The sequence below is a fragment of the Ovis aries genome, chromosome 6, assembly GCF_016772045.2.
Source record: "Ovis aries strain OAR_USU_Benz2616 breed Rambouillet chromosome 6, ARS-UI_Ramb_v3.0, whole genome shotgun sequence".
In the NCBI taxonomy this organism is placed as follows: Eukaryota; Metazoa; Chordata; class Mammalia; order Artiodactyla; family Bovidae; genus Ovis; species Ovis aries.
This window is the reverse complement of record NC_056059.1, coordinates 46,367,442-46,384,577: the sequence shown is the minus strand read 5'-3', so window position 1 is coordinate 46,384,577 and position 17,136 is coordinate 46,367,442. Positions and strand designations below refer to the sequence as shown.

The 17,136-nt window shown below is 39.2% G+C and overlaps 1 protein-coding gene and 1 non-coding gene across 20 annotated transcripts in view; one reads left to right on the top strand and one right to left on the bottom strand.

The window, feature by feature from the left end:
• Positions 1-17,136, bottom strand: part of RBPJ (recombination signal binding protein for immunoglobulin kappa J region) — a 238,452-nt gene that overhangs the window by 74,404 nt on the left and 146,912 nt on the right. The window contains exons 2-3 of one of the 19 annotated variants that reach the window (XM_042251293.1): positions 4,993-5,109; positions 3,583-3,804 (exon numbers count right to left, since the gene is read on the bottom strand). The exons of 17 other annotated variants lie outside the window; for them this stretch is intronic. The gene's annotated coding sequence lies outside the window, so the exon portion shown is untranslated. The remainder of the gene's footprint in view (positions 1-3,582; positions 3,805-4,992; positions 5,110-17,136) is intronic. One more of the 19 variants, XM_042251295.1, reaches the window with a different exon arrangement.
• LOC114115491 (U6 spliceosomal RNA) lies at positions 5,447-5,553 on the top strand. Its single transcript, XR_003589828.1, has one exon. It is a non-coding gene; the product is annotated as a U6 spliceosomal RNA (small nuclear RNA).

Below are 17,136 nucleotides of genomic sequence, written 5' to 3'. Positions count from 1 at the left end.
TGGTACACTGAATCACTGCAGCCACAATCACCTTTTAAACTGATCATTTCCCTCCTCTAGCTTAAAACCTTTCAAAGCCTCTATGTATGTTACAACCTCCTGGAAGGAAATCTATGTTGTCTCCTACACTCTGTCCATCCAAAAAAACATATCCTATGTGTAACTATCAGGTTAACATTCCTGAAGTACAGTTAGTTCCTCTCTTACACAGGAAGAATAATGTGAATCACTGAGAACTAAGGCAGGCTTTAAATACAGCAGATAATAAAGAATAAAAGCCCAATGTTTACTCATTATCTCATTTTTCATAATCTCATTTTATTGGGGAGAAAACTGACAGTCTGTGGTCAAGTGATTGACCCAAGAAAACACACAGTATGAGAAAAGAACCAGGATTTAAGTCTAGACCCTCCAGCTGGAATTTCAACATTTTTTCTACACAATATTGTCGTAAATATTATTGGAGAAGTGGTACTGGGGCTAACACTGCTGATAACATGCCAGGAACTAAGCTAGGGACGTGTGTGTGCATGCGCTAAGTCACTTTATTTACATCTCACTCTGCGCCACTCTACGTACTGTAACCTGCCAGGTTTCTCTGTCCTGGGATTCTCCAGATAAGAATACTGGAATGGGTTTGCCATGCCCTCCTCCAGGGGATCTTCCCAACCCAGGGATCGAACCCGCATCTCTTTTATCTCTTGCAGTGGAAGGCAGGTTCTTTACCAGTAGCTAGGAACCTAATGGTATTTTATTTCATCCTGATCTAAGACTGACTAGTTACCTCTTTTACAGACTGAGGCTCCTGGTGATCTGAGCACTAATTTATTCAACATAATGCATCAGAAACTCAAAGTGGTTGGTCTAATATTCTCTCTCATGTGCCCAACTGTAAAACCCACACTTATGTTGCTACACTGATCTATCTCCCAGAAGCAATCAAAGAAATCAAGTCCAACACTGAAGCTTTATTCTTCAACCTGGCTGATATAACAATAATCTAATTTTATAAATGCATCTTAACCAAAATGTAGGCAGTGTATATAAATAGATTTTTTATCTATAATTTAGCAAGAGACTATACGCACATTCACTAAAGCCACTAAGAAGGATTAGAATCATATTTAATTGCTCAAATCAGAAAGTTCATTTGATTCCTACAAATGAGATCCAGGTTGTTCATGAACTTACGCACACGAAAGATCTTTTAAATCTGACTTGTAAATCGTAGTAGTTATCAATATAAATTTTGGTTGACAAAACAAAAACAAGCATGAAATTTATTTCCCTTAAGAAGCTGTACTGCCATGTTTCCCCATGGACTGCTCCCAGTCTTAGCCTCATGATGAGCAAATCATATACTAGCTGAGGATATTCAGTCAAATATCAGTTAATTTTTCTATACAGAAAACAGGACCTATTTATAGCACAGGGAACTCTATTCAATACTCTGCAATAACCTAAATGGCAAAAAAAATCTGAAAAACAGATACATGTATACGTATATGGGGCTTCCGTGATGGCTCAGTGGTAAAGAACTGCCTGTAATGCAGGAGACCCAGTTCCATCCCCGGGCTGGTAAGACCCCCGGGAGAAGGAAATGGCAACCCACTCCAGTATTCTTGACTGGGAAAATCCCATGAAGAGAGGAGCCTGGCAAGCTACTGTCCATAGGGTCCCAAAGAGTCGAACACAACTGAGCTCAAGCACCGTGTATGTATAACCAAAACATTTTGTTGTCCATCTGAAACTAGCACAATAATGTACATCAACTATACTCCAATATAAAAGCTAAAAAAATACTCCAAAGACTTTATCTGTCACAGACTGTTTTACAGCATCCCAAATTTTATTACTCTCAAACCACCAGAAATCTCAACAGAAAACTTTTAAAAGATCATCAAAAGGTATTACAGAAACTTGCCAGCTTTTAAAATATACCTAGGTAGGCTTATTTTAGGAGAAACTTGAGTTTGGAACTTCCCTGGGTGGTCCAGTGGTTAAGAATCCACCTTGCAATGCAGGGGACATGGGTTCAATCCCTGGTCGGAGAACTAAGGGTCCATATGCCAAGGAACAACTAAGCCCATGAGCTACAACTAAGAGCCAACACAGCCAAATCGAATTAAAATCTGAAGATTAAAAAAGAAAGAAAGAAAGAAAGAACCCGAGTTGTGTTGAGGGAAGAACACAATATTAGGAGGTATGAAGGAAAAAAGGTGCTGGGTTTGGTTTAACTGGACATATGCAGCAGCTCCTCCTTGCCCCAGTTTCTGGTGTCCTCCAGACGACGTTTGTTCTAGCCACACCGGGCATCTGTACACTTCTCAGGACACATCATGGTGTTTCAGATCTCTGGACCTTTGCCCCATCCTTCCATACCCACAAACTGCAGTAGTAGTGGGCAAAACAGAACTTAACGTCACATGACATTTAACAAGAAAAGAATAAAGGGGAGGTGAAATAGGTGAGACAACAAGTTAAAAAACTTCTTAATGTTTTCAGTGCCTACAATAGATGACATACTACACGCTGAGCTAAGTTAGTGTTTTTACATAAATTCTCACAGGCTATTATATATAAGAAATTTTTAACAAGAAAAGTTCTAAATACTGAGTTGATGATGCAATGTGTTTTTAATTAGATACCATAATTTGGGGAATGTGTTCTACAGAACTTTAATTTTAAATGAGTTGTCAATCAAGTACTGAGAAACAGTCCTGTTAAATAATGACAGCAAAGTAACCACTGCTATTATCTAAAGTATGAAAATCATGTATTGTAGGGATTTAAGTTCTAAGCTCCTTTTTGCCAGTGCTAATAAAGGTTTCAATTCTAAAGCTAAATCTGGTTTGAGCAACTTTCAAAGAATCTTTCCAAGAATGATAAACTATTCCAATTCCTATGTTGATAGTAACTCCTTTTCCAATGAAACACTGGAGGCCAGGGGACTTCAAGCACCTATAGCTAAGAGGTTAAATTCAAGATCAGTGAGACCCACTAACTAAAAGACATTTGAGATCTAGCAATTCTGGAAGATGCAATATTCAGCTAATTTTACTTGTGAGGAGTTCCCAAATGGGGAAGCACTTTTCTCAAAATATATATCCTAATTTTCAACAACATCATTAAAAACTAGCTAAGTGCCTGCTGCTACTGCTCTTAAAGTGACAAACACCCAGGGGTCAACCCGGGGAATATGGCTGAATTTTTTGCTAGAAATCTAGATGGCACAGTATGGACAAATATAATTTAAATATAAACACACACATGCATACATACACACACAACTATCCTTTTTCAAGTAGATTAGTGTAAGCAAGTTGTTACCTGTCTAAGCTAGGAGGGTGGGGAAAATGAACAGGGAGATGGAAGGTACATTGTTCAAGTGCTGAGTAAAGGACATTAGGAAGGAAAAGTAGTAATACAGTAAATCAGCTCATAAAAACTACTAGACACGTACTCAAAACAAGCAGATACAGCCATCAACAGACGTTTCTTTCCCTTCCAGGATATGAGAGGAAACTAAGGAAGAAACACTGAACCAAATTTACCTCTACTTTCTTCAAGGTATATACTTACAAAAATGGTTATGAGTGAATTGAGTTTCTCCATATCATTTTGTTTCTCCTTCAGTTTACTTGCTTAGGTCTCTTTTTGTTTAAAATAAAATATAAATTCTGGTGGCTTGAAAAACTGTGTGGTCATGAGTGTAAAAGAATGTGCTGATCAAGTTCTGGACTTGGCAGTGAAGAGACAGGTGAAACTCACTGGAAGGGTAATTTCTGACCGATCACAACTTCTCTGTAGATAATAACAGAATAAAATTGCAATAATAATGCTTAAATGCTGCTTAAATGTGAAAGTACCTAGATCACTGCCCATTGGAGTAAAGCATAAACATTACTGACTTTGAAGGCACAATCTGATAATCAGTTACCACTAATGCCACAATTCTTAAGTCAAAACAAAACATTTTCCTATAAATTTTTTATTTAATGTTCATGAAATACTTATGTTTGTTTTAAATTTTTCACACTTTTATGTTTATTTCAATTATGTAAATGATGACCCAATCTGTGGCTCTAATTCATGCCTTCAAGCATTTACCTTTCTCTTGATAAATTCATTAATTCAACAAATATTTTAACATCTACAATGTGCCACCCCTTTTTAAAGTACTGAGAATATCTTTGTGTATACATCAAGACCAAAATCCTTGGCAGCAGTTTACAATGTATTGATAATTAGAACGTTGCTGCTACTGCTGCTAAGTCACTTCAATCGTGTCCGACTCTGTGCAATCCCATAGACGGCAACCCACCAGGCTCCCCCATCCCTGGGGTTCTCCAGGCAAGAACGCTGGAGTGGGTTGCCATTTCCTTCTCCAATGCATGAAAGTGAAAAGTGAAAGGGAAGTCACTCAGCGGTACCCAACTCTTCGCGACCCCATGGAGTTAGATAGTGGTAAACACTATGGACAGAAACAGAAGGAAAGGATAAGGGAGACAGGGGGTGATATATACAATTTTAAATAAGCCCTTAATGAGGTAATATTTGAGCAAAGATCTGAAGGAGGTGATGAAAGGAAGATTTCCTGCAAAGGGAATAAAGAGCAGGTCCAAGGGCCCCAAAGCAGGAGTGTTTTGGTGAGAAACAGGTTTCAAGAGAAGGTTATTAGGAGACAAGAGTTTATGGGAGTTTGTGCGAGTACGGGTCGGGGTGTACATGTACATGTTGTAGGGAACATCAGGAAGGTCTTGAGCTTTTTACTCCAAATTCTGAGTCGATGAAGATCTGAAGAGAGGAAGGTCAGCATGAACTTGGCTGCGGAGCAGAGAAAGAGAAAAGGCATAAGGGAAGAAGCAGAAGAAACTAGTTAAGAGGCTATGGTGACTATGTAGATTAAAGATGACAAAGCCTCACACAGGATAGAAGCTGTTTGAAGTTTCGGAACCTCTGGACATATTTTAAAGACAAAACCAACCACACCTGATGATACTCTGGATCATGGAGATGAAGCAAAAAGAGGACTAGGACAATGGTGACTCCAAGGTTTCTAGCCTAAGTGACCCAAAGGATGGAGTTACTTCATGACATGAGGAAAACCTAAGGAGAAGATGAGGGGGGTTTTCATTTCTTAATTTTGTATCTGTATGAGACTGTGGTTGTTTACCAAACTTTGAGTGATGTAAGTTATCATTATGCTGCATACCGTAAACTCATATAAGCTATACGTCAATTATATCTCAATAAAACTGAGAGACAAAATACGTTAGGAAAAAAGAAGGGGGTTTTGGGAGTTCAGTTTAGATATAATAAATTGTACATGCTCAGATTTACTACAATTTATCAGAACTTTCTGCAGAGTAGGGTGATATGATGAGTCAGGTTAGTCTATTTAGTTCTTGGTTGCAGTTCGAATTTTTAAAAAATGAGGTAAATGGTGTTCACATTGGCAGCACACATACTAAAACTGGAATGATACAGAGAAGATTAGCATGGCCCCTGCACAAGGATGACACGCAAATTCATGAAGCACTCCATATTTAAAAAAACAACCAGAAACGGGGGTAAATGTTATTTATTAAACAACTGTTCTAGTAATATCAGTATTTTAATTATGCATCTTCTTGTCATCTATATCTGTCAATGTTAAATAAGCAATAATGAGGTAAACATATTTAAGAAAATCTCTATTTATAGAGACTAACCTAAAGAAAGACAGTCCAAGCAAGCAGAGGTTAAAATAATAAAGGCAATCTCAGCTAAGAAGAGGAGCCTATTATCTGATGCTCACCAGTCACCAAAATGCTTCTCAGTCTCAATCCTACAGATCAGAAGGAAATTTAACAGACAACAGATATGAAGTGCTTTCCACTTGACACTAAGCATCTCATTTAAATTACCAACTACCTTCCAGCAGCTCATGAGGCTGAAAGGAGTTATTAAAGCTAAAGAATGGTCCTATAACTTTAGCCATCCTAGAAAGAACTAGTTTGAAAGTCCCTAAGGACTTCTTTTCGTCCATTGCTTTAGTTTTCCATCACCATGCTTCACCTACATTTTGCGTTCTCTTCATCCTCTTCCGTTTTCTAACGCCAAGTGTTATAAAAGTTTGATGCGCAGCAATCTGTTTGGGTATATATTTTAATAGGAAAGGAACATGAAAGAAAATCATGTATTATAGAGTTCTAAAACGTGACACGTTTCTGAGATGGAATTGTGTTGAAATGTATTAATAGAAGTCACATTTTCAGGCTGTAGGCCTAGAATTACAACTCCGCTAAACAGAAAAGAACTGCAAAGAATCTGGGAAGTATGTGTTTTCTGGGGAGAAATGTATAAAAAGAGAAAGGAACCTCTGATATACACTTGATATTCTTGATAGTTCTGTGATATTCTCACCTCTCATTTTAACTTCAATTAGAAAATTACTGCCACAAAGTATCAAGATTTTAGACACTTTCACAATTCAGCTCAGTTCAGTTCAGTCACTCAGTCATGTCCGACTCTCCACAACCCCATGAAGTGCAGCATGCCAGGCCTCCCTGTGCATCACCAACTCCCGGAGTTCACTCAGACTCACGTCCAACGAGTCAGTGATGCCATCCAGCCGTCTCATCCTCTGTCATCCCCTTCTCCTCCGTCCCCAATCCCTCCCAGCATCAGAGTCTTTTCCAATGAGTCAACTCTTCACATGAGGTGGCCAAAGTACTGGAGTTTCAGCTTCAGCATCAGTCCTTCCAAAGAACACCCAGGACTGGTCTCCTTTAGGATGGACTGGCTGGACAGGTTGTAACTCCTCCCTATTTCAGGTTACATTTATCAACCAAGTTATTTCATCTGATGCAGGGGCTGTTTTCTTTCACCTATCTAATAGTTTAAATTCTTCAAACAGTTCTTAAGTCAATCATGTAATACTAGAACATGTATTACACCACCATCTCTGTTTTGGGCACTTCAGAGTGCACGTAATTTTGTATATTTTACTAATCGCCACAATTATCCAATGATCATATTTAAAACCTCAAGTCACCTATGTCCAGTCTAACATTATATTATACCTTTGATCACTGTGGTGTCTACCACTAGTAGGATAAGCATTTTAAGTCATTTTTCCAACAGCCACAATATATTTGAGTTGTAAAAAGTAAACTCGTCCCTGTGGCAGCAAACACTATTTCCAAACAGTGGGTCTCTACAGGAGTGTACTGCTTTGCATAGTTTCATCAAATTCAATTTTACCATATCCACTTTTCAATAACAAACAAAAAACCCAAGATTCCTCCCACCAAAAACCAATAAACAGCTCAAACAAATGCAACCCAAATGTCTACCAGGAGATGGATGGATTTTTAAAATGTGGTAGTACACGCATACAATTAAACACTATTCTACCTTAAAAAGGCAGGAAATTCTGACACATGCTACAACATGGATGAACCTTGAAGACCTCGTGTTAAGTGAAATAAGCCACAAAAGGAGACTACTGTATGACTCCACTCACATGAGGTGCCTAGAGCAGTCACATTTCGGAGACAGAAAGCAGAATGGTAGTTACCAAGCACTCAAGGTAAGGGGGAACAGAGTTAATTAACGGGTTCAGAGTTTCATTTTGGGAAGGTGGAGAAAGTTCTGAAGATGGATGGTAGTGACAGCTGCATAACGATATGAATGCACCTAATGCCACTGAACTGTGCAGCCAAAAATGGTTAAAAAATTGTCTTATTTTACATACGTTTTGCTACGATTAAAAAAGCTGAAGACACCTCGTGCAAATACATCAACAGTGGATAGCAAACTATCTTCCTTATATTTTAAGACATTTTCCCTTTATCACAAATCTATTTCTCTTTCTATTTTTGTAAATGGTGCCAGGAAAATTCCTTTTTTTTTTTTTTTTTCCCCCGCTACACTACATGGCTTGCAGAATCTTAGTTCCCCGATCAGGGATGCCCAGGCCCACCAAATCCTAACCACTGGACCACCAGGGAATTCCCAAGAAAAGTAATTCTAAATGTACACTAAGAACTCAAGAATCATTAACTTTTTAAAGTAAACATTATACTATATAAATACAGTAATATGAGCCCACCTGCCCTGAAGAAAACCCAAACTACATTCATATACTTTTATATGCATTTAGATACATGGAAAATTGGAAGAATATATCTCAAAATTTTAAAACTGGTTACCTCTGGGGAAGGAAGCAGAACTAGAGGCTTCTAAATTATCATAATAATGATACAAGAATATATTCTCATATTAATTGTGTAACATTCCAAATGGGTTACAAACAGGCACAAGAGATACACAGATAATCTCTCTCATTCTCTCTCATTCCTGATCTACCTGGCCTAATCTAGTTCCTACTCTATTTACCCAAAGAGACAAAATTTAACTGAATGGCAGTGGCTACGCAGAACAGAAGCACAAGCAGCCTAACTTGGCACAGATCTACAGTGGCCCAGGCTCCCTAAAGACAGTCACGGTTGCCAGTGACACACTTCTCAGGCCCAGTCTAGCAGAGCTGACTAGACAGCCACATTTTCACTCAGCCACTACTCAGTCTTACCCTTCTATTGATTCTGTTTTCTTCCATTTAAAGGAATCTTTACAAACACTGAGCACTTGCAGTTTTTAAATTAATCTGTCTCCTGCAAGAACCACATGTCCTGACAGGGAGGGTCAGAGAACAGACAGTATCCTAGGTATTCCTGAACAAAATATCCTGCCTCCAGATTCCCAGAACTCATCTTTATCTAGCATAATTTGAAAGTTTAAGGAATTCCCTGGCAGTCCAGTGTTCAGGACTTGGCACTTTCACTGTTTGAGGGCTTAGGTTCAAGTCCTGGTCAGGGAACTAAGATCCCAAACTAAGATCCCAAGCCAAATGGCATAGCAAGGAGGGGGGAAAGAAAAGGTTTTAAAATAATAAAAGTAAGAAATCCTTCACAAAGCCATTGATGAAATCCCCAGTCCTAACTAATCATTCCTTATTTTTATGTACTTGCAAAATGTCTCTATTATGGGAGCCACCATGTTCTACTTTATACTAGCTATGAGCACAGCTGGATTCCCCAGTAAGGCACAAAGACTGAACTCTCTTGACTCATCTTTTATAAACTTAAGTTGTTCAAAGATATTACCCTGTAACAGGAGAAATGACTCCTTTTCTTCAAGAAAAGAACAGAATTTGAACATAGTTCCGTGCATGATACTAGGTACTAGCTCACAGACATGATGTCCAATTTCAGAATAACATTGTCAATAAGCAATTTCAAATCAAATAAGAAGGATCAATGAGAAGAAGTCTTATAAATTTCCATTGCAACTTATTTGGTTAACTGAAAGCTTTGAGTTGAAAGAGAGCTTATAATCTCAAAAACCACTACAAGTCACTGGCCAAAAGTAGTATAGAACTTTTTAGTGGCACTTAAGCAGAAAAGTAGTTCATCTCCTTCGCAACTAAAGGGAAAAAAATCTGTTTGTATCCCCTTTACATCACATAAGCCTAAGTACAATTACAGCTTCTGCATATTCTGATTATTTTACCAGTTTCCTATGTAAAACTTGGTCAAAAAAATGAAAACACAAATCTCATTTATCATATATTTTGTGTCTATTTTCCTTGTGACCCACATTTGACAGTATGAACAAAATCCTGCCTTCTTGTAAGTATTTAATATTAAATAAAATTGATAAGGATCTAAAAATCATTTGAGAAATGTTAAACTTGCTGAAAATATTCCTTGGTAATGGGATATGCTATGCTTTGCTCCAAATAATATTATGAATCATAAATGACAACTGCCAATAAGAGCAATACTTACTATCAATAAATATGGTGTGTAAAAAAGACTGTCAGGTCTTATCTCCTTTATTTACAACCAAACTTCCATGGGCAGGTACAATACATTAGTTCCACTTTACAGAAACAGAAATTGAGGTTTAAAGAAGTCTAGTAACTTGCAAGAAAATGATGTTTAAGAGGTATAGCCAGAGTTCAAAGCTAGATCTTCCTGACTCCAAAACTATTCCAGTTGATCCTTGAACAACACAGTTTGAACTGTGCGGGTCCAGTTATACAGGAATTTTTTTTTTTTCCTCCAATAAACATGCACTATAGTACCACATGATCCATGGCTGGATGAATCTGAGAATGAGCAACTATGGGTACAGAGAGCTGAAATGCAAAGTTTCGTGGGGATTCTCCACTGCACAGGGGTCTGGCGCCACTAACCCCCAAGTCGTTCAAGGATCAACTGAATTCACCTGCCACTCATCCTACACATTTAACAAATTTTATCAAAATAAGTCTGTTCTGCTACAATGTATGTTTCTTTGCTGTGAATTACTTCTTAGGCAACTACAAACAGTTTGAAATGATGTTGGTGTAAAAGGAATTCATGATGCTTCATACACTTTTTTCTAGCATATTAAATGTTTTAAGCCAACTGAGGAAAGTTTTTACAAACAAACATAAAAGCTTAGTAATAGATGAATATTTTAAGGAAAAAGCCCTGAAAATCTACAAAAGTACTTTTCTTTCTTATAAGTAGTTGGTTTACTGGCTTCAGTAATGTTCTTTCAGTTTGGGTCAACCTATCTGCCAAAGCTGCCTGCGCAAATGAAGCAAAAAAAACCACACCTTCCAGTAATAAAACAATGGATTAATGAAGAATGCTACACATAAAATTCTAAAATTAGATTTTTGATTTTAATGAAGATAGCCTCTTAGAAGCAATGCCCTTCCACGACCTATAACTAGAAGAGGCTGAGCCTAACGTTTGATTCCAAAGACTACAGTAAAAAAAGGTACAAATGCTAGTCTTTTTATTATTGGGATTGCTATTATTTTCAGTTATTATCCAAGATCAGAGTTTCAGGAAATTTTACTAGTCTGTCTCAACTCTTTTTTTGCCCAGAAGCTTAGCCCTTCCATTGCACAAATTTGCAAATCTCAAGTTCTGTCAAGCTACACAGTCGTCCCTCAGTATTTGCAGGTGACTGGTTCCAGGACCCTCTCAGATACCAAAATCTGTGGATGCCCAAGTCCCGTATAAAAAATAACATAGTATTTGCATAAAACCTATGTATATCCTCATCTCTAGATTACTTATAATACCTAATATAATGTGAAAAGAAAGTGAAAGTGTTAGTTGCTCAGTCATGTCTGACTCTGCAACTCCATGCACTGTAGCCCAGGAGTGGGTTGCCACTTCCTTCTCCAGGGGATCTTCCTGACCGAGGGATGGAACCCGGGTCCTCCTACATTGCAGACAGACTCTTTACCATCTCAGCTTCCAGGGAAGCCCCCTTTTTCCAATGAAATACAATGCAAATATCCATAAATACTATATAAAAAGCTCTGCCAGCAAGTGGCAAATTCAAATTTTGCTTTTTAGGAACTTTTGGAATTTCTTCCCACAAAATGGTTTTGAGTCACGACTGACCTTTCAGATGCAGAATCTGCAGGTACAAAGTGAAAGTGTCAGTCACTGTCATGTCCAACTGTTTACAACCCCAAGGACTGCAGCCCGCCAGGCACCTCTGTCCATGGAATTCTCCAGGCAAGAGTACTGGAGTGGGTTGCCTTCTCCTTCTCTCTCCTTTCTCTACCCGACCAGGGATTGAACCTGGGTCTCCGGCAATGCAGGCAGATTCTTTACTGTCTGAGCCACCAGGCAAGTTTGGCAGCAACTCCAGTGTGCATTAGACAAAACATTCCTTATGAACCTTTAGTACATGGACTGACTAAAATGCCACGGATAGTTTTCTGTGAGGTAAACTCCAATGCTACAGAGAAAATAACATGTGTTAAAACTGTTCCATTAGGAGTAAAATGCAGCAGGAATGATTAATGCTACTTTGATGATTTGTTATTGATCTTTAAACAGAGATCAATGTAGACAAGAGAAACACACATACCTCAACACAGCTCTTAGTGGACTTCATTTCTTAACAACTAGAGAAGATGATCCTATGGAGAATGATTCTACTGAATAATCTAAGGCTATTCAGCTTACATGTATTTCCAAAGCTATAAATACAGCATCAAAACAAAAACCTCACATAGAAAAACATAGTTTGCCTAGAAAACAGGTCATATAAAATATATATTTTCATACACAGTTGCCAGAATTTATTGTTTATAACAAAGCATTCTTGGAAAAAATTACTCAAGTGATAGGTTTAGGTTCTGATAACTAATTCCCACACTGACAAACAATCCCCTGATCACCAGAAAAGTGTCCTACAATCCACTCAATTCTGACACTACCTACTGAGATTTGCATAAAACCTATGCACATCCTCATCTCTAGATTACTTATAATACCTAATACAAGGTGAAAAGAAAGTTAAAATGTTAGTTGCTCAGTCATGTCTGACTCTTTGCAACTCCATGCACTGCAGCCCACCAGACTCCTCCATGCATGGGATTTTAAAGACAAGAATACTGGATTGAACCCTGGTTTCAGAGGTTCCAATGACCTCCACCTTGGGTTTCAGAAGCCAGCCTCAAGACCAGGTTATTACCTGTGTTTCTGACCAATCAGCTATACAGATCAGAGGTTCCCATGACCCCCTACTTCAGTTCAGTTCAGTCGCTCAGTCATGTCCAACTCTTTGGGACCCCATGGACTGCACCATGTCCTCCCTGGATGACTAATTTGCTGGAGTGGCTGACACTTACTACATTCAGCTCAGCTCAGTTCACTCAGTCGTGTCCGACTCTTGCAACCGCATGGACTCCACCATGAGGCCTCCCTGCTCATCACCAACTACCAGAGCTCACTCAAACTCATGTCCATTAAGTCAGTGATGCCATCCAACCATCTCATCCTCTGTCGTCCCCTTCTTCTCCCGCCTTCAATCCTTCCCAGCGTCAGGGTCTTTTCCAATGAGTCAGTTCTTCACATCAGGTGGCCAAAGTACTGGAGTTTCAGCTTCAGCATCAGTCCTTCCAATGAATATTCAGGACTGATTTCCTTTACGATGGACTGGTTGGAACTCCTTGCAGTCCAAGGGACTCTCAAGTCTTCTCCAACACCACAGTTCAAAAGCATCAATTCTTCAGCTCTCAGCTTTAAGGTCCAACTCTCACATCCCTACATAACTACTGGAAAAACCACAGCTTGGACTAGATGGACCTTTGTGGGCAAAGCAATGTCTCCGCTTTTTAATATGCTGTTTAGGTTGGTCATACCTTCTCTTCCAAGGAGTAAGCATCTTTTTTTCATTTCACGGCTGCAGTCGTCATCTGAATTCTGGAGCTCAAAAAAATAAATTCTGTCACTGTTTCCACTGTTTCCCCATCCATTTGCCATGAAGTGATGGGACCAGATGCCATGATCTTCGTTTTCTGAATGTTGAGTTTTAAGCCAACTTTTCCACTCTCCTCTTTCACTTTCATCAAGAGAGTCTTCAGTTCTTCACTTTCTGCCATAAGTGTGGTGTTATCTGCATATCTGAGGTTATTGATATTTCTCCTAACAATCTTGATTCCAGCTTGTGCTTCATCCAGACCAGCGTTTCTCATGATGTACTCTGCATAGAAGTTAAATAAGCGGGGTGACAATATACAGCCTTGACGTACTCCTTTTCCTATTTGGAACCAGTCTGTTGTTCCATGTCCAGTTCTAACTGTTGCTTCCTGACCTGCATATAGGTTTCTCAAGAGGCAGGTCAGATGGTCTGGTATTCCCATCTCTCTCAGAATTTCCCACAGTTTGTTGTGATCCACATAGTCAAAGGCTTTGGCATAGTCAATAAAGCAGAAATAGATGTTTTTCTGGAACTCTCTTGCTTTTTTGATGATCCAACGGATGTTGGCAATTTGATCTCTGGTTCCTCTGCCTTTTCTAAATCCAGCTTGAACATCTGGAAGTTCACAGTTCCTGTACTGTTGAAGCCCGGCTTGGAGAATTTTGAGCATTACCTTGCTAGAGTGTGAGATGAGTGCAGTCGTGCAGTAGTTTGAGCACTCTTTGGCATTGCCTTTCTTTGGGATTGGAATGAAAACTGACCTTTTCCAGTCCTGCTGCTGCTGCTGCTGTCCTGAGTTTTCCAAATTTGCTGGCATATTGAGTATAGCACTTTCACAGCAGCATCTTTTAGGATTTGAAATAGCTCAACTGGAATTCCATCACCTTCACTAGCTTTGTTTGTAGTGATGCTTTCTAAGGCCCACTTTGCACTCCAGGATGTCTGGCTCTAGGTGAGTGATCATACCATCATGGTTATCTGGGTCATGAAGATCTTTTTTGTATAGTTCTTCTGTGTATTCCTGCCACCTCTTATATTTTCTGCTTCTGTTAGGTCTATACCTTTTCTGCCCTTTACTGTGCCCATCTTTGCATGAAGTGTTCCCTTGGTGTCTCTAATTTTCTTGAAGAGATCTCTAGTCTTTCCCATTCTGTTGTTTTCCTCTATTTCTATTTCCTCTATTTCCTCTCCTTGCTATTCTTTGGAACTCTGCATTCAGATGGGTGTATGTTTCCTGTTTTCCTTTGCCTTTCACTTTTTTCTTTTCACAGATATTTGCAAGGCCACCTCAGACAACCATTTTCCCCTTTTGCATTTCTTTTTCTTGGGGATGGTCTTGATCCCTGCCTTCTGTACAATGTCACAAACCTCTGTCCATAGTTCCTCAGGGACTCTATCAGATCTAATCCCTCAAATCTATTTCTCACTTTCACTGTATAATCGTAAGGGATTTGACTTAGGTCATACCTGAATGGTCTAGTGGTTTTTCCTACATTCTTCAATTTAAGTCTGAATTTGGCAATAAGGAGTTCATGATCTGTCAGCTCCCAGTCTTGTTTTTGCTGACTGTATAGAGCTTCTCCATCTTTGGCTGCAAAGTATATAATCAATCTGATTTCAGTATTGACCATGTCAGTGATGTCCATGTATAGAGTTACTACAATCTTACTACATTACTGATTTGTAATAAAGGATATAACTCAAACTGGAAGAGATGCAAAGGGCAAGGAATGGGGAAAGGTCCAAAAGTTACCTCATTAACATAACAAAAGACACTTTTTATCACTCTCATTATTTAGGAAATTCAATAGGTTTTAGGAGCTCTGAGTCAGGAACTGTGGACAAGACCAAACATGTAAACGAAATAAATTCTGGTCATCTGAAGACCAGATTTATAGATCACAACATCACAGTGGTCAAAAATGGGTTTCTTTTTTCTATTAGTCTTAATGTTATGCCTTCCTATTTCCCTGTTTCTATCTATATAGTCTCATTATTATGTTTTTCATATCAGGGATTACACAGTAATCTGTACAGCATTACCACATTTATTGTTTAAATCAACAGAGTTGGGAAGAGAGGTTATGCATTTTAATAGAATAAAGCAACAAAATGTCAAGTAATCAAAAATTAATATGTAAAACACTTTCATTTACTCCAGGAAAGTTTCCTTCATTACTTTTGACTTGAGCAAATATAATAAATTAGTTCATCTTCCATGTGTGCATGCACACTCTGTCCTGCTTGACTCTTCGCGAGCCCGTGGACTGTAGCCCTCCAGGCTCCTTTGTCTGTGGAGTTTTCCAGGCAAGGATATTGGAATGAGTATCCATTCCCTTCTCCAGGGGATCTTCTTGACACAGGGACTGAACCCACATCTCTTGCAATTGCCTGCACTGGCAGGCAGGTTCTTTACCACTGTGCTACCTGGCAGAGGAACCGGAGATCAAATTGCCAACATCTGTTGGATCATCAAAAAAGCAAAAGGGTTCCAGAAAAACATCTATTTCTGCTTTATTGACTATGCCAAAGCGTTTGACTGTGTGGATCACAATAAACTGTGGAAAACTCTGAAAGAGATGGGAATACAGACCACCTGACCTGCCTTTTGAGAAACCTATATGCAGGTCAGGAAGCAACAGTTAGAACTGGACATGGAACAACAGATTGGTTCCAAATAGGAAAAGCAGTACGTCAAGGCTGTATATTGTCACTCTGCTTATTTAACGAATTATGCAGAGTACATCATGAGAAACGCTGGGCTGGAAGAAACACAAGCTGGAATCAAGACTGCCAGGAGAAATATCAATAACCTCAGATATGCAGATGATACCACCCTTATGGCAGAAAGTGAAGAGGAACTAAAAGCCTCTTGATGAAAGTGGAGAGTGAAAAAGCGGGCTTAAAGCTCAACATTCAGAAAACGAAGATCATGGCATCTGGTCCCATCACTTCATGGGAAATAGATGGGGAAACAGTGGAAACAGTGGCTGACTTTATTTTTTTGGGCTCCAAAATCACTGCAGATGGTGACTGCAGCCATGAAATTAAAAGACGCTTACTCCTTGGAAGGAAAGTTATGACCAACCTAGATAGTATATTCAAAAGCAGAGACATTTCTTTGCCAACAAAAGTCCGTCTAGTCAAGGCTATGGTTTTTCCTGTGGTCATTTATGGATGTAAGAGTTGGACTGTGAAGAAAGCTGAGCGCCCAAGAATTGATGCTTTTGAACTGTGGTGTTAGAGAAGACTCTTGAGAGTCCCTTGGACTGCAAGGAGATCCAACCAGGCCATTCTGAAGGAGATCAGCCCTGGGTGTTCTTTGGAAGGAATGATGCTAAAGCTGAAGCTCCAGTACTTTGGCCACCTCATGTGAAGAGCTGACTCATTGGAAAAGACTCTGATGCTGGGAGGGATTGGGGGCAGGAGGAGAAGGGGACAACAGAGGATGAGATGGCTGGATGGCATCACTGACTCAATGGACCTGAGTCTGAGTGAACTCCGGGAGTTGGTGATGGTCAGGGAGGCCTGGCGTGCTGCAATTCATGGGGTCCCAAAGAGTCAGACACGACTGAGTGACTGAACTGAACTGAACCTGTATCATCAATTTAGAGTGAAAGTTATTCAAAATCCTGTTTTCTGCCTGCATGACATTCTTTAATCCATCACCATGCAAAATCCAGAAACCACACAAGCAAATTATTCCTGTGCATATGTCATCATCTCCCAATTTCACACCTAAAATCTGTTTCCTATATCAAATGATGGAACCTGTAATTAATACCATTGCTCAAACCAGAACATGAGGTTAGCTTTGACTCCTGCCTTCATTTCACACACCATATCTAATCCTGGCACACTCTG